Source organism: Arvicola amphibius, chromosome 1 (assembly GCF_903992535.2).
Source record: "Arvicola amphibius chromosome 1, mArvAmp1.2, whole genome shotgun sequence".
Classification (NCBI taxonomy): Eukaryota; Metazoa; Chordata; class Mammalia; order Rodentia; family Cricetidae; genus Arvicola; species Arvicola amphibius.
Genome location: NC_052047.1, coordinates 103,538,979 through 103,563,205, shown reverse-complemented (window position 1 = coordinate 103,563,205; position 24,227 = coordinate 103,538,979). Strand labels below are relative to the sequence as shown.

General features: G+C 45.0%; 1 pseudogene; it reads left to right on the top strand.

Moving 5' to 3' along the window:
- The first annotated feature begins 443 nt into the window (after positions 1-443).
- Positions 444-1,465, top strand: LOC119816596 (annotated as a pseudogene).
- Positions 1,466-24,227: the final 22,762 nt, after the last annotated feature.

Genomic DNA, 24,227 nt, shown 5'->3' with positions numbered 1-24,227 from the left:
TTGTCTTGTATTTGTTTGCAGATGTTCTTGAAGCTGAAGATGAAATCTCTTTCTAGAATCAAAAATTCACATCATCTGTTCCTTCTGACTTGGTTGTTAGCCCAGCAGGTGATGTTCTCAACCCACATGCTGTTGACCTTGCTCTCCCCTGCAGCCATCTGAGTGATCTGTGGCTAGAGGATGTCAAAGAGCATGAATGTTGAGAAAGTAATTTAAGGACAGTACCAGTAAGATTGTTGTGTATGGTGAATATGAACTGTATATAATGCTATACATATAATGAAAATGTCATTGCAAAGCCTGTTATTTTGTGTACTGACTAAAAATTTAATTAAATAAAGAAAAAATTATAGTATCCATAAACACAAAAGAATCAGAGACTCAACTTTGCCTTTCTGTAGCCCTCATAATGTAATGAGATTGTGCCCAGGCATGTGCCATATATGAGGTTGGCATATGTGACATGTCATGATGTAGGCTCCAGACAGCACTCGACACATGCTGATAACTTAGCAAACTTTGCTAATAACAAAGAGCCCTACTTCTTCCTTTCAGGTGACAGGCCTGACTGAGCCTCCCAACCTGGACATGGCCCCCGATGCATTTGATGATCAGTATGAGGGCTGTGTCGAAGAAATGGAGAAAAAAGCACCCGAGCTGTTAAAGAAAGACTTCAACATGAGTAGACAGTTAAAACTGGAGTGGGAAAAGGCAAGGCAACAATAGGAAAAGATAAAAAAACAAAATAAGCTATCCCAAAGGTTTTCATAATTTCCATGGAACGGCTTTAGTGACCTACACTAGTAATATCCACAAAGATTTTAATGATGCTGTTAGAAAATTCAAGAAAAATCCCAGTAACTTTCATTACAGGGCCTTCCATTACTACTTAACAAGAGCCCTTCAGCCTCTGAGTAACCAGAATTGTTACTTTGTTTATAGAGGCACCAAGGATAGGTTTCATTACAATGGAAAAGGCTCTGTGTGATTTGGGCAGTTCGCTTCCTGGTCTTTGGAAAAGGAAGTGGCCCTTGATGACTTTGATGGTGCTACTGGGACATTGTACACCATCAAAACCTGCTTGAGGGTGTATATAAAAGCATTTTCTTACTTTCCAAGTGATGAGGAGGTGTTGATTCCAGCTTATGAAGTATACCACAAAGTCAATGTAACACGAAGTGGAAAGGAGATTTTCCTGGACTCCCCACGAAGAGAGAAGAGCAACTTCAATTGCTTTTATAGCGGTTCTACTGAAACAGACTACAGTCATTTAAACAGCTCAGGTGAGTCTACGTCTCTGTTAGAGGTGGAGCTGGTGGGGGCCATCATGAAATGGAAGTCGGGGTGCTCCCTACCAGAAGATGCCTGGCAGACCATGCACACAGTGAGAGTGCCTAGAATGATGAAGGTGGCATTGGTAAGGCCAAGGGGCACACACCTCAGTGACAGTGTATCAAAATGTTGAACACGGTGAGGGACTTCAGTGCTATCAGTGGTATTCATCCATCCTTTCAAGACAAAGCTCCCCCGTGGTTGGGCGTCTCTGTGGATGTATACCCATCTTTTCTTGTGGCCTGGGTTCTTTCTTCATCCCTTGACCATATCTCAATCTCTGCAAGCAAAGACACCATCAATTTTAGTTTGTTGATTACCTTTCAAGACACAGGTCAAGTATCACTATCATAGTAATCCTTCCTAAATACTTCCAGAGAAAATTGCTGTACCCTGCTCTCTGTCATGGGTTTGAGATCAGACTCCATCATAATTTGTTTCAAATATCGTTACCCTGTGACTCTTTGAAAGTTATCAGATATCTGTGCCTCAGTTTCCCCATTTGAATGATAAAGAACCATATGACAAATATTCTAGGAGTATTAATTTGAGAATTAAAGAAAGCATTCAGGATATATTAATTAGCATGTAGATATCATCCCAGAAATGCTTTTTATTTTTAAACATGAAGAACTATGAACACATCTCAGATATCTGATCCAAACTCATCCTGGAGACCCTGTCTCCACTGCCCACCACTCAGTTGCTGCAGTGGCTGGCGTACACATATCCAGGCTCCACTAAATGTTGTCCTAGAAATTTAAGTTTGGCTGAAAGGACAGGGAGCAACCTGAAATAAGTTGCAGTTAGCCTGCCGCGTGCCGGGCAATCACAGCTCTAACTAGCAGGGACACTCAGAAGGCTGGAAACATGGAAGTCTTTGGAGCTGGAAGTGGAGCCACAGGAAGTGATCACAGGGATGTCATGCATTTGCACAGAGAAATTATGAATTTGGATCAGGGCCTAGGAAAGCATGACCGCTACCCAGGTACACATATCAGCTAGAAAGATTCTGTCCATCTGGGAGAAATGGTTGCTGTCCAGTCCAGGCGCGCTGGGAGCCACAGGTGGGTTCTAGTTCACACCCGCTGGCATAAAAGGAATACACACTGCTGTGACACTAGACTCTCAGATAGTTCGGACTCAGAAACCTCTTCTTGGCTGAAGAAGGAAAAGCTCTCTGAATAGGAAAGATCTTTTTCTCCCCAGTCAGTGTCTTAGAGCACAGGACCCTGGAAGAGGTGGGATCCATCTGTCTGCTCACTTCCTGGTACTTGAGTATTTTAGGAATCCCCAGGAAGCCAGAAGAGCCTAGCCTGGCATAATGCCCCCCTAGAGCCTACTCTCCTGGGTTTTGAGCTGGATGTAAAGTCCTGACTGTTTAGGGGAGATACCCGTGTCTTGAGATATCCCACATGGAAATCTTTCTTTGTCCTCCCGTTTACAGGAGCCGGAGACGGCTGTGCCTTCCCACTGCTTGTGGTGCTACCTGGATTCCTGGCCCAGCTGCTTCCTCTTGTTGAGCTGTAGCCATTTCCTGCCTGCAGTTTTTGGGTCTGAGTGCTGAAGGGAGGCCAAGAGACAAGAACTTGGCTGGTTCTCTAAGATCTATGGTAGAAGGAAGGGTGGGATCATTTTGGGGAGATCTACTTTCACACTCAATGGTTTCCGTAGACACCCTAGGAACCTACTGGGTCTATCGGTGAAACTTTACTCTCTAATTTCAGATTTACTGCCCTTTTATCATTACTGTGACAAAAAGCAATGTCTGTCTGTCTGGTCAGCAGTAACAGTTTTAAAGTTTTCAGTATATGGTTAATGTTACAACCCAGGGAAATAAACGTTTTATAACCACACCTGGCTTTCTGTGACTAGGTATTTGTCTCGGTTGTATTATTTGTTTGAGAATTTCTCCTAAGGCATGAGGTCTGATACCCACACTGATGCAGCTGAGAAAGTTCATGTTGTGCATCTCTCAGAGATGCTCCTGTGGGATGAGGTGGTGCCTGACTCTGGAGGGGCTACTAAAAGGCCAATTTGGTCTCTAAACTACATTTGCTATCTCTTTGTTTTTCAAGATACCATACATAAGTGATCTGCCACCTCCTGATGACGCAAGTTAGATACGAAGGACCCATATGGTGGAGGGAGAGAGCAGCCTCCTGTAGGTTGTCCTCTGACCTCCACACACATTTCTCAGTGCACGTACCCACTCACGCACACCCACAAACAAAAATATGAATAAAAATATAATGGCAATTTTTTTTATAAAAGCCTCATGAGGCAAGTTTTATTGAAGTAGGCTAAAATGACAGGGGAACTGGAGGAGAGGACACAGGAATAGAACCCATAACTGACAGGGACACTGGAGGAGAGGGGACACAGGAATAGAACCTATCACTGACTGACAGGAGAGGGGGCACAGGAATTGAACTCCTTTGGATCTGGCTTAGGTCTCACATTGACTGTGAGTCAAGAAGTTCGACACAACTGACCAATCTATTTACAAAGAACTATGCCCTTTTCGCTAAGAAACTCTCAAATTCTAAGTTATGAACCAAGTTTATAATCAGCATGTAGCCTACTATAGCAAGAATTCCTTTGAGTTTTTGGACATATGTTTATATCTTACTCCTTTCTTATTATAAATGTGTACAATGTACTTTATAAACTAACTTACACTCATGTTTGTGAAAGAAAAATTTAGATTAAAATTTGTAGGCCCTGGGGGTGGCTCAGCTGGCAACGTGCTTGTCCCACGAGTACAAGGACTTAAGTTTGAATTCCCAGCATCTGTGTAAAAAGCCAGGCATGGCAGCTTGTGCCTGTAATTCCAGAACTGAGCCTCTAGAAAAAGAAGCCCCAGTGCTTGCTAGTCGTATTGCCAAATAGATCAAATAGTTCAGTGAGAGACTCCGTTGCACAAGAATGTGGCGAGCAACTGATGCAGCACCAGCTCCAGTGGCAGCTTTAAGGGACAAACCAGTGGTTTAAGGGACAAACCTCTCCAGCCCAGTAAGAATCCAGGACTCTCAAAGAGACTGAAGATGTCACACACAGCAGCTCTTTCATACTGGGATGGACAGGCTTGCTATGGCTGCATCCTTAGGAACTCTATGTTTGGGTCCATTATGGCATACTTGAATCCTGCTTGGCCTTGTAGCTCAGCCTATCAGGGGCCTTGAGTACCAGCCCCAGCACCCTATCAGGGCTCATAATTGGATGTCTATGGCAGGGGAGGATCTGAGGGTAAAAATTTAACTCAAGTACGTTACCTCTGCATTTTCTTTATTTTTCGTGCAAGGGGAAAAATGAAGTGAAGGGAGTGTGGAGGAGAGGAAGAATAAGAAGAGGAAGGGAGAGAATAAGGAGAAGAAAGAAGGGGAGTAAGGATGGAATAGAAGTAAGAGGAGGAGGAGGAATAGTAGGGTAACATCTGATCTCCACGAGGTTTCTAGTTTTCACAGACATAGTTGGAAAATTCCATAGGCAAGGACAATGATAATATGCATATCAAAGTCACAAAAAGGGCAGGTAGAACCTGACAAAACTGTACTCCAGAACAGGTGACCTGACCCAGGAAAGAGCCAGTATTCAAGGGGAAGTACCTGACATCCCAAACCATTAGATAAGGTTACTAAACACCCCTGAATCCTGGATTCCCCCATTCTCCTCATCTAATCTCTTTGGTGATAACCAGCTTTGGGGACACCAGATTTGTTTGTTAGCAAAGGTGGGGCATGTTGCCTTCCTTCTCAGTGCCTGTCTTCTATAGACATTTCTATGTGGTCTGTTAGTGGGTAGTTTTGTGGGACTGACTCTATGTAAATTTGACTGCTAGAACAAAGAGTGAATGCCATTGCTCCAAGGCCTCAGGGTGTAGGGGATGGAGCTAGGTCATTCCACTGCTTGTGCAAAGGTTACACTGCTGAGGTGTTCTGGGAATGAACTCATTTTGAAGGGAAAAATCATGGCTTCACAAGGTTGTTACAGATATGACAGTGACTTTTCCAAAAGACAAATGTTCCTGCAGCTCTGCAAAACGGGTGTTCCATGTCGACATGTACGTATACACTTCCTGTAGATCTGCCTATTGGTCTGCCAGCTGTGCATTCAGTGTAGAGTCCTGTGGGCTCCAACATTAGCTTACACATGTTATCCCACTGCACAGTTATGGGGATATGGGGAACACTGCACAGCCCAGAGAACGGGTATTCCTGCCATCAGAGGACCCTCGTAAGAAAATACTATCACATCAACTACGTATTCCACAGCTCCTGAAGGTTTTTGTATGCACCTGTCTTGGCTCACCTCGTCACCGTGGCCAAAAAGAAAGGAAAATCAGCCACAGTTTCTTTCATGATGTTACTGTGTCTTGCTTAAGAAAAATTTCTTTACTCCAATGTAATGGTTTATTTAATGTTATCCCTTCAGATGTTATCCCTTCAGAAGACTTTATTGTGCCATTCTAGCACCCAGAGCTTATGATGGCATCATCTCTACTCCAACAGGCTTGGAGAGTCCAACCCTCCAGCACCAAAGCCCGTGGCACACGTGGCCTCTCTTGGGCTGACTCCAGTTGGGATCTATAGCTCTTCTCGGCAATATTTGGTGGTTTGGGCATCTCCAGTATCGTAGGAGCTCTACTGCAGCCTGCATCCATGACTGTTTGGGAGCTTCATGCAGCACTCTAACCTCCTTATACACTTCTTGGTCTCTGCAGCTTTTTGCAACCTTAGCAGAAACCTTCAGGACCCCAAAACTGCTGCATTTTGTATGCTTCAAAGCTAGCACCATGTGGACAGCTGTGATGGTTAGAATGAGAATGGCTGCCATGGCTGTTTGAATACTTAGTCCACAATTGGCGGCACTGTTTGAGAAGAATTAGGGAGTCTAGCCTTGTTGAAGGAAGCGAGTCACAGCAGGTGGGCTTTCAGATTTCAAAAGCTGATGCCATTCCCAGTCCCTCAACCCCCGTGTGTGTGCATACATGTGTGCAAGCTCATGTACACACGTGTGCATCCCACATACTTCTTAATGTGAGCTCTCAGTTACTGTTCCAGTGCCTCCATGCCAGCCTGCTTCCATGCTTCCCACCATAACTGTCATGGGCTAAATCCTCTGAAACATAAACTTCCAACAAATTCTTTCCTCTGTAAGTTGCCATGGTAATAAAGTCTCATCACATCAATAGGAAAGTAACTAAGACAACAGCAGACAGGTGAAGACTGGATTTGCCACCAGTTCACCCGGGTCTTTCACTTACAGAGAGCAGGATAGAGGACTCCTGGCCCCTGCAAATGGGAGAGCCAGTTCCCAGAATAGATTTCTGCTACCAGATCAATAGGTAGTCTGATTCTTTTGGAGCACAGCATCAGTGTCTTTGAAGCTAAACCTGGACAAACACTTTCCTAGGTGGATCTGCTCGAGAAGATGCAGTGGAGAATCTCTTTATCCCATCACCTTTTTCTTTCAAATGAGCTTGCAGCGCCACACCCTGGAGCTCTCAATAAATCCGGCCACACCCTCCAGTAGCTTTCCCTATTGACCCAGTGCAAATTCTGTGGTTCTTCTTTAATGGCATTAATCCCTTTAATAATTACAGATTCTTTGCCTGCACTGCCTAGGTAGCAACTCGAAATTCACCCAGACTACTTTCTTGGCCCAAATGTACATTTTCATATCGTTCTGATCTCTATCACTAAATCTAACGAAGTGCAGTTATCAGCAACTATGTCACAGCCTGGGTGTCACACTGTCCTGAATTTCCTCCAGCAAATAACTTAGTCCATCAGTCTTGAATACATCCTCAGAGGTCTTTAGGGAACAAGCAGATTGCAGGCAGAGTCTTTGCTGAATTTCAACATGATGGCCTCTAGTCTAGTTTCCAACAGAGTCCCTTTTCCTCTCTGCAATCCTGAGAGGTCAGTGTGGTTGCTGCTCTCCTGCCAGCACTCTGGTCTCCCACATGCTCACCAGAATCACAACATTGCAGGAACTGGGTCTACAATTCTTCCACATTCCTCCCCCAAATCAGCTTCGAAGACCTATAAGACATGAAGTTTAAACACAGCAACAACCACATTTTCCTATGCTATTACCTTTTTTGTGACCAACTATCTGATAAGCAACTTAAGAGAAGCAAGATTTATTTTGTCCCACACTTTAAGAGAACAATGCATCATGGCAGCAGCAGCGTAGAAGAGGGAATGGTTGCCTCCGCGGCAGGGGAAATACGAGAACACTTGCTTTTATGTGGGCAGATCCGAGAAGTAAACAGAGGGCGGGAATAAGAGTTGGACTGTACCCAGCAAGACCAACTGCCCCTGCAACCAACTTCCTCCAGCTAGGTTCCACTCCTGAAGATTCCATGTCCCCCTCATCCCTAAAGCACCACCAGGTAGAGTTCAAACACATGAGCTTACGGGTACATTTTATATCCAGGCCATAATAACATCGCTTAGAAACTGATCACGTAGGAAGAGTCCCGTCTTTGTTTTTCAGTGCATGCCATTCATAAGAGCTATGGATGGGCAGCTGGCCACCCTAGTCTAGTTTCCGAGCAAACCCTAAGGGGCTCATCATTTTTATAACTCCATTGTGAAGTTGCGCTACCTTCTCTGGGTCTACATGATGAGAGGCACAAAGGCAACTAATAATAGATAAGGGTGATCTGAGCTGAAAAATAAACCTTCAGAAACCTTTCTGAACTCTGCAACAGACGGCGCTCGGGAGTCGCACTGTGCAACCTTCCGATGTGCGTCTGCTCGCTCAAATGTGCTGGGGCAGCCAGTGTTTCGCTTGATAAAAGCAACCGCAGGAAGGCTTGTCATGTTAGTTTTTCCCACATTGTAGCCTCCAGTATTGTAAAGTTCTGATAGCTCTGGCACACTCGGCTGGTGTTAAACCCCTCCTGGAAGGCGTTTGTGTCGATGGGCACAGATCTGGGATTTGTATACACAGGGCAGATTATTTACTTTTCTGCAGCTGTGATAGATTACCATAAAACATCAGAAAGGAGAAAGTTTATTTTTGGCTTACAGGTCCAGAGGGTCGAGTCCATAAAGGGAGGGAGGGCATGCTGAGAGGTGGCCCAAGCGGAAGCTGAGAGGTCGCATTTCAGTCGCATTTAAGAAGTTGGAGGGACAAACTCAGAGTGGTGCTGGCTCTTGAAGTCCCCCCCGTGATGTGCTTTCTCCAGCTTCCATGACCTCCCCCAAACAACCGCAGACTGGGGACTAAGTGTTCAGATACATGCGTCTCTGGGATCATGTATGGAGACATTTCTCATTCAAATCACCACGCAGGTATCTTGATGCTACCAACTAATTCTTTTGGGAGCACTAAAAGATGGCTTGGGGGAAAAGTCTGGCCTGCATGGAAGGTTCTAAGTATAAGGCCTACTCTTGAAGTAGGAGAACAAACGAAAGAGATACTCAAGACCCTGGATGGTTATCAATGGTATTGAAGTGGGTGAGACCAGTAAGTGGCTGCAGCTCACTCAGTAATTAACCAGAGTTCCAGGGGTTTATGGTAGCTATGGAAGACAAGAGTAGTGAGAAATTCGTGGATTTATAGTTTCTTTAATCATAAGAAGGTGTCACAACCTGGGAGAATTAGAAGTGATAACTGGTCGTGGGGATGTTAGGTACTTGCCACACAAACTCAAGTGCCTGAGTTTGATCATTGAGCAGCCAGGGATGAAGCTGGAGAGATGGCTCAGCAGTTAAGAACACTCGGTATTGCAGAGGACCTGTGTTAGGTTGCCAGTATCAACACGGTAGTTCACACCCACCCATAAGCCCAGTTCCAGGGGATCAGATTCCCTACTCTGATCTCTGCTGTACCCGGCACATCCATGGTGCACATACACACAGGCAAAACACTATACAAGTAAAAGACGTAAATCCAAAAGGGGAAAAATAAAAGCCAGAGATGATGGCATGTATTTAGAATCCCAGTACTAGGAAGGTGGACACAGAGCATCCCTGGGTTTGTTTAGCTTAATTAGAGAGCCCTTGCCCATGGAGACTGTCTCAAAGGCCAAGGTTGACTGAACCTGCAGAGTAACATCTAAGTTGACCCCGGGCACACACACACACAGACCACCACCACCACTGCCACCACCAGCACAGCTGCCACTACCTCCGTCACCACCACCACCTCCATCACCACTACCCCCACTGCCACCACCAGCACCAGCACCACCATCACCTCCACCACCTCCATTACCACCTCCTCCATCACCACCACCTCCATTGCCACCACCACCACCTCCGTCACCACCACCTCCACTGCCACCTGTAACATGAAGGAAGCCAGGCCTGCTTGTTTGTTGGGGTTTCTCTTCCGCCCAGTACCCCACAACTGTTTAGCCCCAAAGAAAATCACACATAGGTCTCTAAAGTTATAAAGCTGATTGCCCCATTAGCTCTAGCCTCTCACTGGCTAACTCTCACATCTTGATGAACCCATTTTTCTGATCTATGTTAGCCATGTGGCTCAGTACCTTTTTTCAGTGGGGCAGATCACATCCTGCTGCTTTGGTGATCTGGGCAGGAGTGGGAGGAATCAACTTCCTCCTTCCCAGAGTTCTGTTCTCATTACATCATTTCTACTTCCTGTCTGGTTTTCCCTCCTATACTTTCTGCTTGGCCAATCAGTGTTTTATTTAAAACATGATTGACAGATTACAGACAATTCTCCCGCACCACTTCCCCCTCTTTAAAAAAAAAAACAAACAAAGGGAAATATCCATAGTCCATTTTTGGGGAATGTGGGCGCAGTATTTCAGGCTACTTCCAGCTGGTTGGGGGCACTGATAATCTTATGGGGACCTAAAGAAAATTTAAAGTTATGATCAAGTCCTGACTGAAGTATCCTGTGAGTCTTTATCATCTCAGGCAGCAGTCTTGAACCTATTCTAGATGAAGAACTCAGACATCTGGGCCATCCATTCCTGCCGGAGATTTCTCAGGTGGTCGTCCTTGATCAAATTGGATTTTTTTTTAACTCTGAATAAATCCACAGCCTCTCATTTTCTGTGGAAACAAAAGCAAAATCTCTTCTCCAAAGTAACATACCTTTTGACTTCAATTTTGAAGCCGAGGTATTTTCAAAATATCTATCTGCAACATTTATAAGCAAATATCTTTTAGCAGCTGTTGCTCCTTCCTCAGCATTCAAACAATTCAAAGACAGCATAATAACATACAGTATCAAGATTCTCTGTGTATTTTCCATCTTTACATGGCTTTATTTTAACCTCTATTTTTTTATTTTCACTTTTAACTTTTGGCTTTTTGAGACAGGTTCTCTGTATATCTTTGTCTTGGAATTTCCTCTGCAAACCAGGCTATCTTTGAACACACAGAGATCCGTCTGTCTCTGCCTCCCAGGCTATTCTCTCTCTCTTTTTTGTTGAGAACTTTAATCTTTAGCCTGTATATATTTTTAACATACTGCAAATCATTTAGAGGTTTTATTACTCTTTGAATCTCTCTTTACTGTATATCTCTCTTTTTGTGACCACATGGGTCTTTAATTTGCTAAGGAATATGGAGAAGTTTCCTTGCCAGGAAGCAAGCTGCAATAGTGTGTTCATGAACAACAGTCAAAAGCTCCTATGGCATTTTCTTGCCAGGAAGCAAGCTACAACAATATATCCATAGCTCCATAGTCCAGACTGCCTGCTTGAAAGAGTCAGAGTTTTCTCTGGCAGGAAGGCCCAAAAAGCCAGCATTTTAAAACAGCATAGCTTTTTTCCTGCTATGGCTGAAAATTGAAAAGCATGCAGTCAGCTTTTCATTAACACCATTTAAGTGTTTCGTGACAGGAGCTTTTATAGAGCTGCAGGGTTTTGCAGCTAAAACTGAGTCAGGAAGCCTCTCTTAAATGAGAGTGCTTGCTTGCCTCTAGCAAGCAGAGCAGACCCGAGAAATTGCCACTACCAAGAAAACATGCTTTACTCTATTCTTTCCAAGGCTTTCTCAGGCTTTCTGTGGATTCAGTTATCTGTGTCTGGGTGCCATTTGTAGAAGGAGCAGCGGGCCTCTTCCTGTTGCCCAGCTCCTAGCCGCCTGGCTAGCTTATGCCCCGAAATAACAACACACAAATTGTATTCATTTAAACACTGCCTGGTCCATTAGTTTCAGCCTCTTACTGGCTAACTCTCACATCTTGCTTAACCCATTTCTATGTAGCACCGTGAAGTGGTGGCTTACTGGGAAAGATTCAACATGTCTGACCTGGCAGCTGGCTCCATGGCGACTGTCTTACTGCCTTCTTCCTCCCAGCATTCTGTTCTGTCTTCCCCGCCTACCTATGTTCTGACCTATCAGACCTATAGGCATTCTTCATATCTTTCAAAGACTACAAAATATGCCATTTAATGTTTTAATAACTTAGGGCTTTTCATGACAATGAGACACGTCTGCTCCTGGCAGCACCAGCTACTTCAAGAGGAAGATGGGCATCGAAGAGGCTCCTTATGGAGTTTGATAGCCATTTGGGCAAGAAACTATACTTTCCTGGACTGTTGTATAAACTGGACACAAAGAACCCACAGAAAGAGGAATGCTGAACTTGATAAAGGTGAGATGGTCTTTTGGGGTTCCTGATTCATGAATGAGTCTGTGAGACATTCTGTAGGACACAGCAGAAGGTGACTGAACTGTCTTTGAAATTTCCTGCTTCATGGAAAAGTCTGCTAGATACTATGGGCCTGTAGGCTGAAGATGAATGCCCCAACGGTACAGAGGAACTTTGGGTGACTGTCCAGGCAGCGAGATGTCTCTGTCATTTTTAGAGTTTTGGAAGTTGTTTATTTCTTGTTTACTTAGGTAATATTATATCCTTCTGGAGTCTTTGATGGAGTTGAAGAATGGTTAGTTATAGTTTTCCATTATTATGATAAAGATAAAGTAGATCTAAATATTGTAACTGTAATTCTTGTTTGATAACTGTTTTGTTATATGTAATTTTACTATGTTAAAGTGAAAGCCTTTCTTTTTATTTAAACAGAAAAAGGGGAAATGATGTGGGAGGGTTTTCTATCTATCTATCTATCTGTCTATCTATCTATCATCTATCTATCTATCTATCTATCTATCTATCTATCTATCTATCTGTTGCTTTCATTGGTTAATTAATAAAGAAAACTGCTTGGCCTGATAGGTCAGAACATAGGTAGGCGGGGAAGACAGAACAGAATTCTGGGAGAAAGAAGGAAGTGAGACAGATGCCATGGTCAGGCATGCTGAATCTTTTTCAGTAAGTCACCACTCCGTGGTGCTACACAAATTATTAGAAATGGGTTAAGCAAGATGTGAGAGTTAGCCAGTAAGAGGTTGAAACTAATGGACCAGGCAGTGTTTAAAAGCATACAGTTTCCGTGTAATTATTTCAGGTGTAGAGCTACCCATGCGGGAGCTGGGCAGGACGAAAAGCAGGCCTGCTTGCTTCATCACTACAGCCACCACCACCACCTCTGTCACCACCACCACCTCTGTCACCTCCACTACCTCCATTACCACCCCCACTGCCACCACCACCACCAGCACTACAAGCACCACCACCTCCTCTGTCACCTCCACCACCTCCTCCATCACCACCACCTCTATCACCTCCACCACCTCCATTACCACCTCCTCCATCACCACCACCACCTCTGTCACCTCCACCACCTCTGTTACCACCCCCATGGCCACCACCACCACCAGCACCACCAGCACCACCACCACCCCAGGAGAGAGGAGAACCTGCTAAAAATGAAAAGAAACAACACAAATTTATTTCTCAGTTCGGAGGGCTGGAAAGTCTGATATGAACACACCACTGAGTTTGGTCTCTGATGAGTCCTCTTTGATGGCCCATAGTGAGCCACCATTCTGCTGCACCCTCTTATGGCGAGGGGACAAGTTAGTCCTCCAGAGTCCCTTTGTACTCCCGTCTGTAAGAGCTCTACCGTCATGACTTGGTCTCCGCTTTCTGCCCTGAGGCTCTCTCTCACACAGAGGCCCCAGACACCTGGAAAAGGTCACCTTGCTTTCGTATCTGTAACCCTGAAACGTGAGAAGGTTCAAGCTACCCAGGACAACCCTTAACCAACGAAGGCAGAATCAAAAGATTAAAGCTGGTCACTTCTGCTCTCCAGGTCTGATGCTCATATGGGAAGGCCACAGCTTTGGCCCTGGGAAGTGTCCGCACTAGGATGTACTCTTGTCCCCTCCTGATCCCATCCTGCTGCTTAAAGTCCCTTTTCTCATAAAATGTCTACACACGAGCCTCCGGCTGTACACACAGTCCCGTGGGATAATACAACCAAATGACAATTGCTCTCAAGCATTTGCAGTAGAGTTTAAGACACACAGATTAATTTTATCCTCTTACTCTGAAAGTTTCAGAGACCAAAGGTGTCATACATAGAACATTAAATGCATGGGTCAGAAACCTGTCTGGGATTATGTAGGATTTTTTTATTTGCTTGTTTTGTTAGTTTGTTTTTGACTTTTTTTTTGAGACGGGGTCTTACATGTAGCCTTAAATAGCCTAGAACTCACTGTATAGACCAGGCTAGCCTCACAGAGATGGGCCTACCTTTGCCTACCCAGTGCTGGGATTAAAGGTGTGTGCCACCACACCTGGGAATTATGCAGTTTTTACATACTTACTTTTCTTTTGAATTTTAGTTCTTTAAAAATCTCCAGGTAATTAGAAATAATGTATTGTCTTAAAACCTCATCATTTGTAAAGTTTAGAAAAAAAACTATTAAATCAGTCATTTTGATTACTAGGGTTTTCCCCCCTGTAGTACTGAAGACTGAACCGGGGGCATCAAGCATGCAGCTATGATAATAATAGATTCTAAAAGAAATATAGTGGCAAAACCATCTACTTTAAGTGGAATGTTTTGGATGTGTATTATATGAACATAAAATATTGATTCTTCAGAGTAATTCAGCTAGTTGCACTCACGGTCTCCTGAATGTCAGTACAGGAAATAAAAAATAACCAGAGAATTTGGATATTTCACTTCATTTGGCTTTTTCAAACATTAAAATTTTAAACTCAGCATCCTTCGGGAGCTAAAATATCACATTTACATTTTTGTTCCTGTGTGGGAGGAAGACCCATAGTCATCTTTAACTAAATTCCATGCGTTTTCATCAGAGCTCCTGCTTCAGTGAAGACAACTAAATGCACATGCACTAGCATTTAATTTCTTTGTTGTTTTTAATCCCACCCCACACACACACACTTCGAGTCTGTTCTTTGAGAGCTCTACCGGCTAAATCCGAATTGATGGAAGTGCATGGTTGGGGGATGCCCAGGGGATCAGGAGACAATTAAACAGAACTCCATCTGATAAAGGGCATACTTGGGCAAGACTGGATGGCTTTTATTAATTTTCTTTTCCTTTTCTTCCTCAAGCTTCCAAACAGAGCAGCTGATTTTGCGGTGAATCCATGCTCTGTGCAGAATCTGCAGCCCACTCTCCCTGTGAGGGCTTCTGTTCCACGCGTTTAAAATATCCCTCAGCTGGGACGGATCGCAGGAGATGCATATTCATCCTGAAACACGCCCCTCCTCTTCAAGATTAGCATTTTGGGGTACCCACAAAGTTAGAATTCTGCTAAGGTCTTAGTCAAACAAAACCAACACCAAAGGACAGTTGCACCCCCGGGTAGGGTTGGAGCTGTTGAACCCACCGTAATAATAAGCCCACACCACGGAGTAGAGCGGCGAAAGTCCTTGCCCTGTGACACAGGGAAAACTGAGATAATTAAAATACCAGCTGCCCACTCAGCAGAAGCCAACCTTTCCCTGTTGGAATTAAAACAAATGAATTGATGCTATTTTTTCCTTAGAAAAGGAAGAAGTGAAAACTATTTTGAGGAATAGACTGGCTGAAGTGGGTGCGTTCAGGAGAAGATGACACAGTTTCCACTCGCAGAGTCCTTTTTCGTATGGCTTAGAAAATGCCCCTTTGAATCCGGAGAGTCAAGCACCTGGTGATGCCTAGGGGCTTAGAGACTAGCTCCTCTGGGATGTAGGGCATTGGAGCCAGTCTGCAGTGAGCACTTGATACCACCAGAGGGCGCAGTGTATACATAACAAAGCCTTTCTGAGTTCAGACATCTTACAAGCGGGATCTAAAATTTCATGCAGACCAGAACCTTGCTGCCCAGAACTTGAGAGAGAGGTGGCCTACCAAGACAAGGGGAGAAGAAAGAATTCTTGAGGGCAGGAAACTAATAAGTTTAAGAATCTGCACAATCTGTCGTTTACCTACAAATTCTCCAGATAAACAGGGTCCCGATAATTTAAAATGGGAACTCAAGAGAGGAAATGAGACACCTTGGAACTCCCAACAGGATTCAAATTGAACACTGCAGAATCGCTGCACATTCAATAATTTATGAATGGGGTCAGATGTCATGTGCCAGGGCAGCAAACGGAAGCCCTGTAACCCACAGATATGGATGCAGCATCTAGGCAAGGCTGCACACAGGTCACTGGACAGCAGGGCTTAGGGCTTCTTTATATTTGTTTTACAGAGTAGAGTTGCCCCTCCGCAATTGTGGCTTCCAGATCTGTGAATCCAACCATAACAGCAAATTGAAAAAATTAAGAACACATTCAACACCCAGGACAAAAATCACATCTGTAGTAGCCATGTACAGAATTTGGCTTTGTTGTTGTTATTATTATTCTCTAACCAATACAGGCTAGTGATGATTTTGATAGCATTTATGGTGTATGAGTCATTATAAATATTTTAGAGATGACCAAAGTTCACTGGTTACATGCCAATACTATTCGATTCCAAAGTACAAGGTGAATCCCAGAAGCTTGGATACTGAGAGACAACTGTGACTGTGTGTGTGTGTGCGTGCGTGCACATGCATGGTTACTATAGCACTCATGTGGAGGTCAAAGGGCAACTTCATGTGTCAGTCATCATCTTCTGTCTCATTTGAAACTCTCTTGATGTCCCCACTATATGTCAGCCTAGTTGGCCTTTGAATTTCTGGGGATTCTCCTACCTGTCTCTACCTCCCAACTCCATATGGGAGTGCTGGGACTAGACTCCTTTTCTTGTATCTGGTTTTACATGGATTTGGGTCCTCACACTTATGCCAAAAGCATTCTATCCAAAGCAAACACTTGATGTGGAATTCCCCTCTGTATGCTGCGAATATCGTTGGTTAAAAAAGAAACTGCTTTGTGCCTATAGCAGAGCTATAGGGGAACAGAGCTAGGTGGGGGAAAACTAAACTGAATGCTGGGAGGAAGGAAGCAGAGTCAGAGAGAAGCCATGTAGCCCCACCAGAGACAGATGCTGGAAATTTAGCCAGTAAGCCACAGCCACGTGGCCATACACAGATTAATAGAAATGGGTTAAACTAATATGTAAGAGTTAGCCAAGAAGAAGCTAGAGCTAATGGGCCAAGCAGTGATTTAAATAATAGAGTTTCTGTGTGGTTATTTCAGGGCTAAGTGGCTGGGAACGAAACAAGTGTCCTCCTTGCAACGAGCACATTACCTACATGAGTTTATTTCTGAGTCAGTAAGTGGTTTTGTAGACCAGGCTGGCACTTAAGGAAATTGCCTACTTCTGCCATTGGAAGCCTGGGGTTAAAGGCTTGCACTGCTGTGCCTGACTGTGCCAGAATTCTTTAAACCCTGATCAGAAGTCTTCCTACTGAAGGGTTTCTTAATGTTTCTACACTACCGATTTTTGACCTGACTAAATTTACATATTATTAGGGCTGAGCTGCATATTTATTTTATAACCAGGCTGGCACCTTGAAGGTATTCAACCAAAGGCATTTTTTTCCTCTTTCTACCCAAATTGTTAGGAAAGAGCTTAGGTTTGAAGGCAAGAACAGACTGAGATTAGTATTAGCAACAGCTTGTTCTTCAAGATTATCTCACACACAATATTTTATTTCGTTCTTGTAAAGACGTGAAATTTACCGTTCATTCAAAGGTTTTTAATTCAGCAGAGCAGTATCTTCTCCCTTTTCACTTCAAACTGTTTTTTTCTAAATAGACAACTATTAAAAGATCCTTCCTTTTGAAGACTGATTTCTTTAATCTTTTAAAATACATTAACATAAATTACAGCATACAAATTGCAGCTCATGTCTTTTTGTAATCCTGGCATTTTTGCTATTTGATTTTCTTTAATTGTTCCCTCAGCCTGAAGGGCTTTTCACGCTTTAAGGATCAGAGGTGAGGCTTCCTTCTGAAAGCTGCCCCGCCCCCATTGCGTCTACTCACATCCCGACCCGGCCCCAGGAAGACAAGAAATCCCTTTATCTTTGATTTACTGGGCTGTTACTGGGTAATCCTCAGAGGCCGGGAGTCATAGCAGCCTCCAAGCCTACAGAGGAGACCTAATTAATTAAAAGCTGTCCTTAATACCAAATACATTCCTCCCTCCCCACCTATGGCATATTGGGGCTACTTGTCCAGAAATTAGCTCAAATACCTATTGGCCTTCTAGAATCACCTTGGATTCTGTATTTCAAGTCCTTCCGTTCAGATCCATTCAAATCCAATGGCATTCATATAGGATGGATATTTCTCAGTTAAACAAAAGCAATTATTACAATATCGATAAATATAAAATTTAAGCAATAGCATTTTTCCCTAGAAAAGGAAAGTAAAAAATTCTTGCATATGTCGAGATAGGGGTGAGTAACTGGCTTCCCCAAAGTGTCATACACATATTTTTCCTCTAGGGGGCGTAAATTCCTTGTTTCTGGTGAAAAATATGAGTCAGTTTTGCTTCTTGGAGCCTCTGGGAGAAATTGATTTAGCTGGGCCTTAATTGGAATAGAAAAAAAAAAACACTCACACTTGTAATCAGATAACATTATAACCCAGAACTTAGTTGCAGTCATTCTGGGGACCGAGACACAAAGTTCATTCAATCTGCTGATGATTGTTGGCCTCTCAGGGAGCACTCCTCCTGAGGAGCTGTGGCCTCATCATGAGCATCTAGCCAAGGCGCAGACAGAAAGCAGCGCCATGCTTTTCACCTCCGCTACCTGTAGATGCTCTTGGGAGCTCCTGTACGGGGTTGTACCGAATATGTTAGCGTACTTCCAGAAGAGGCAGGCACCCCGTGGTGACTCAGATGCATTGCCTGACAACAGCCTGAGTCAAGAAGTCGCCTCTATGAAGATTTACTTAGTAGGCGGTGTCAGGTGCAGGAATGAGGAATGGTACGCTGACCAGCTGTCCCGGTTTGTAGGACACTGGGAGGTTTTCTAAAAGGTGAGACTTCGTGGTGAAACCCAAGATGTCCCAAGTAGATTTGAGAGGAGTGGTCCCTGGTGAATTCCTGTACCCAGACGAAGGGAAGCCAGCTCAAGGCTGTGCTTCTGGTCTGGTTTAATGCCATAGTACAGAGTATAGAATTGCTCATCTGTGGGGTGGGAGAAGGGATCCATTGGCTCCCATGCTCCCGTGATGTTACTGATTGGAATGTTAACTCCCCCTACATCTCTGGCTTGTGCTCCCCTGAGGGCTGTGAACCTCCATAGGCATTCCCCCACTGAGTGGAAGGAGGGAAACAGCTCAGCGAGGAGCGCTCTGTTTGCCGGCCATGCTGACTGACAGCAAGACTCACAAATGTGAGCAGGGTCCAAGGCGTGGCCCACCCAAGAAGACTGACTCTGCCAGCCTTAGCTTGACTCACGTGCAGACTCAGCAGGTCATAACCTCTGCTTTCAGCTTCCAACCAGTTTATCAGTTTAACGGGGCTAAAAATGGCTTTTGTTTTAAATAAGAAATCCAACAAAAAAATAGTTTGACTTCACTTTGGTATATAGTGGAAGAAGTTGTGCTAATAATCTCTCTTGGTTAAAAAGAGAAAAGTTACAAGTCATTGTACCGTTTCCCCAAACTGAGGTGTGGATTTAGATGTCACCACCAATTTGCCAAATTTTTAACCATTAAGAAGGCTTGGGCCGGTGTGGTGGTACTTTCCTTTAAACCCAGCATTTCCGAGGCAGAGGCAGGCACATCTCTTTGGGTTAGAGGTCAGCCTGGTCTACAAGTGAGTTCAGGGTAAGCCTGGGCTACATGGTGAACAGGGCTACCTCCTGTCTGAGGAAACTTGGGGAACTTGTTAGTTCCACTGTTGGAACCCACATAAAGAAGGAAGGATAGAATCGACTTGACAAAATTGTCCTCTAACCTCCATATTTGAGCTGTGGCATGCATATCATACATGGACACACACACACACACACACACACCACCACCACCACCACCACCACCACCACCATAAATTTCTATAGTATTTGGGATTTTTATTTTGTGAGTGTTTTGTCCTCAGGTCTGTATAACCACCATGTGCCTGCCTGGAGCTCTCGGAGATCAGAAGAGGTTTTCAATGGACGTTAGATTCCCTGGAAATGGAATTAGGATGCTATCAGGAATCGCATGGTGACCAAGACCCCGCAAGAGCAGCAAATGCTCTAACCAGTGGGCCATCTCTCCAGCCCCCATAACAATGTTTTAAAATCTATCGCGCATCCCAGCACCCTGGTTCTGTCCCAGCAATGCGCCTCACAACGCTTCTTTCTGGATTTCACATTGCAAGGATGACTTAGATGCATTGTTTGCTTTCATGGTTCTTTTAAACCTTTTATGGTGGAAAACTTTTAAATAAACAAAAATAGAATGGTATTGTGCAGCTTCTTTTTAATCTTTCTGTTGTGCAAAATTTTAGAAGTAAACAAAACCAGAGAGAATAATGGAATGTACCCAGGTACCAGCCATGACCACCCAGCGTGGGCCGTTCTTTTCCATCTCCCTCAGTGAAGAAGATAGGCTGCAGCAACCAACAGAAAGCCTGCTTACACGCTTCTAAACAAAAAGCACCGTTCACCACAGATTGCAGAGTCTATAGACCTGCCGTCCAGGGCTCTGCGGAATGGAATAATGTCTTCAGAAATCCAGTTTCCTCTGTCATTTCGTTCTTCCGTCTTCAGAATGTGAGTGCGAATGGCTGCCCCGCCTCCAGAAACCTGCATCCTCGCTCCAGTGAGGAGGGAGCAGAGATGGGCTGACACCAGCAAGGGACAAGTGTCCTGCCTGGGCTTCATCTGCTCGGTCACTCTCATCTTCTCAGCTAGGACCAGGCAACACGGGAGAAGGGGGCTCTGCCCTTACACCCCACCTTCCTCTGCGCTTCCAATGCCTTCCCTTCCCATAATCCCTCAGGTTATCCATCTATATCATATATTCACGGAGCATTCCCAAGGCCAGGCCCTGGGTCTCTAGAGAGAAATAAAAAGTCATTTTTACTTGTAAAGAGGTCCTAGTCTAACTTATAGCTGGAAGCCAATCCATAACATCTAAACTCGATCAAGCCAGAATCACACAAACACATTATTTAAGGATGTAGACAAAGCCCGTTCAAGATATAAAACTGAAATTGTGCAAAAGGCTTGGTTGCCCTTGGAGACTAAACTGGGGGCAGGGAGGTGCAGAATGGAGGATTGTGGGTATCATTACTCATCACATGTACTTCTGCATTTGGCACCAATGTAGGTAATAGTTTTGCTTGTGTGTCGAGGGTGGTAATTGGGAGTGGGGTGTGTGTGTGTTTGGGGGTGGAGTTACTATGTGCCTGCATGATTTTGATAGAATAGATTTTTTAATTCCAGAAAAGTATTTCGGTAAACAAACATCTTACACAGAATTTTTACCATTTTTGGTTATGTTTCCTTGCTATCCTGAGAACCGCTAGGTAAAAGACTGCTGCTCCACATTGAACAGTTAAGCAGACTGGCTCGTGTAAACCACCAGGCACATCGCAGGCACTCAGGACACATTAGTGAGAAACAAATTAATCACCCGGCGTTTTGTCCAGACTCCAACCCCTTCCCCAGGGTTTCGCCAAAGAAGTGCAGTTCCCTGTGGCATCCCTCTGGGTCTTTTGTGAGCACAAGGAAGGCTGGCAGCAGGCAGCTTTGTGCCAATGGCAATTCAGGTTTTTGGCAGTGTACTTTTGGGATAGATTCCTAGAAATGGGTAAATGTGTATGTAATTTTGCTAGCTATTGCTTTGTTCCCCTCCTGTGGGTTCCATGTCTTTCCCCCTCCCTCCAGCAATGTGTGAGCCTCCATTTTCTTCACAGCCTATGACAGGTTAAGTCCAACCATGGGAGGTATTCTCATTTGGGGATCAGGAGTGGGCCTCTCTCTCATCTCTCTCGTTTCTCTTCCTCTTCCCTCTTCTTCACTCCCCTACCTCTTCCGGCCCCTCCCCTCCCCTTCTCTCCCCTCTTCTCTTCTCCACTCCTTTTTGTCTTCTTCTCCCCTCCTCTCTCCTCTTCCTCTCTCTTCTCCTTTCTCTTTTCCTCTCCCCTCCTCTCCCCTCCTATCTCCTCTCCTCTCTCCCCTCCTCTCCTCTCCTCTCCTCTCCTCTTCTCTCCTCTCCTCTCCTCTCCTCTCCTCTCCTCTCTCCTCTCTTCTCTTCTCTCCTTCTTTATTCCTCCACACAATCCACGTAGATGGCACTCAGGACCTTAAATACACCAGGCTGGTTGCTCTGTCACTAAACTACAGCCAGAACCAATCTTGATGACATTTGAATATCCATTTCTCTTGTCAGTACCCATTACTCTCCTCAGCCACCCAGGCAGCAGCTCAGCCCATCTAGCTGCCTGTTCTTTGCTCCTGAAGGGTCTGTATGTCCTACTGCTTGCCCTTCCCAGACTTCAGTATCCCGTTCAAGCTGTTGCAAAGGAGGAGGTTAAACAACCCTCTGAGCTGCCCCACCTTTCCTTTCTGCCCCAGTGTTAGCAACTTCCTTGTTCTGCTTATACCTTACCATCTTACCATCAAAATGAGTTCATTTGGCTTGGGAACCTAAAAGTCTATAAGAAGCAGCTCTTTCTCAGATGGATGGACTTTCCTGTGTCACTTTATGGAGGAGCTCCCTCTTTCTGGAGACCAGGGCTTTTCCATCCATCAGAGCCTGAAGTTGTAGGAGCATGAAGCAATACTAACTTCCACAAATGGGTCCATCTCTACGGCAGTAAGAGGGTCTGCTCCTCTTTCAACTTTCTGGTCGCTGATCCTTTATATTCTACATTATAGAGACAGCATCCTCCACAAGAGCCGCCAGTTAAATACATCCTCCAAACCCACAGGGCAGGGTAGCACCATGACTCCCCAGAGTTTCGCCTTCTCTATCCTTTCCTGGTGACATTCATCATAGATCAGTGGACCCCATGAAAAGGGTCGTTGTGCACACACCTTCCTTATATAAAACAGGACTCTTGTAGTACGAGGCAGAGTTTTGACCCAGAAAACCAGGAACACTGTCAGTGCTGTATGGTACTGACAGGGTACCACAAGTGCTCTCTGCCTGGTTGGAAAGACGGAGGCATTCCACTCATCCGGTCTTCTCCAGGAGGAGAGCTGCATTCTTGACTCTGTTGTTGGCACACTGGAGGGTCAGCCAAGGTAGCACCAAGACCTGCTTTGGTGAATGGGAAAACAATGCAGAACTTCACAGTGGCCATTGTGCCCCCTCCATCCGTGAGTCTATTGCTCAATACTAGAGAGGCCGAGGGCAGGGCTGCCTGGCATCTCCAGAGCAGTCCTTCCATTCTTCCCAGTCAACATCAATGTGAGGCGCTGATGCTCTCAGACTCAGTGCCTGTCCCCATGGGTCCACCCAAATCTGCTTCCGCGACCAGCCAGCTGGTGCTTTAAGTCACTTTTCCCTCCACCAAAGGCTCCCAGTCAGGAATGGGATCGCAAGCACAAGGACCTGAGTGTGAGCTACAGAACTCACAGGAAAAGGAAGCGCAGATTGCGTTTGTCATCAGAGACACGAGGATCTCTGGGGCTTGCTGGCTGGTCAGTCCAGCCTACCTGATGAGCACCTGGTCAATCAAAGACCCTGCTTTAAAGGAGGCAGATGGCATCTGAGGATGACATCTCAGACTATCCTCTGGCCTTTACACACACGGGCACACACACACACACACACACACACAAATATACACAGCATGTGTTAGAGAAAGGCTCTCAGTTCCACTTGCTGCTGTTTGCCCCTCTCGGCCTTTTCCTCCCAGCCTGCCTGGGGCTGCAGTGGACCACGGTCTATTTCCTCTCACTTTGACCGACAGCTGCACCTGCAAATGAGAATCAGGCCCACAAGTTCTCTTCTTCTACCCCCCCCCCCCCGCCCTGCGCTAGAGGAAGCCCCAGGGGTCTGTGCCGGCTGCAGGGGAGGGATTATGACACCTGCTGTGACTCATTTATGCTCCTTCCTAGACGAGCCATTTCCATCATGTGATGGGTTGCCCCTGTACACTCCCGACTTTATCTTGACTTGATCGTTTTAATAATATCCTGCTCATAGAGTCAACTGCAATTTCATAATTATTTGATGTCAGCCCCATAGTCAGTCTCTGTGATGGCTCAGTGGCCGTCGGCAGCTGCTTTGGTAGTGACAGTGGTTTTGTTGTTGTTATTGTTGAGACAGGGTCTTGCTATGCAGCCCAGGCTGGCCTGGAATGCACAGAACCTCCTAGGAGCTGGGATTAGAGGTGTCTGTGCTACCTACCACACCTGGCAGAACCTCCTTTTTGAATGCATAGCTCTTGGATGCAGAAGACGAGGCCTAGCTAAAGACGTGTGCTGTGTGAAAAATCCTAGCAGGGTTTTTCCAAGACTCTCTACCCAGAATCCCTAACACTGAAGCAGTGGGCAGAGTTGTTTACCCTGCAGAGGTCCTGATGTAGGAGCCTCTCTTTCCCTACTTAAGTTTGATAGGCTTGATGCAAGCATTAGGACAGCCTTCTCACTGTGGCTCACATTGCCTCTGACATCCAAGCAACCCACCTGACACAT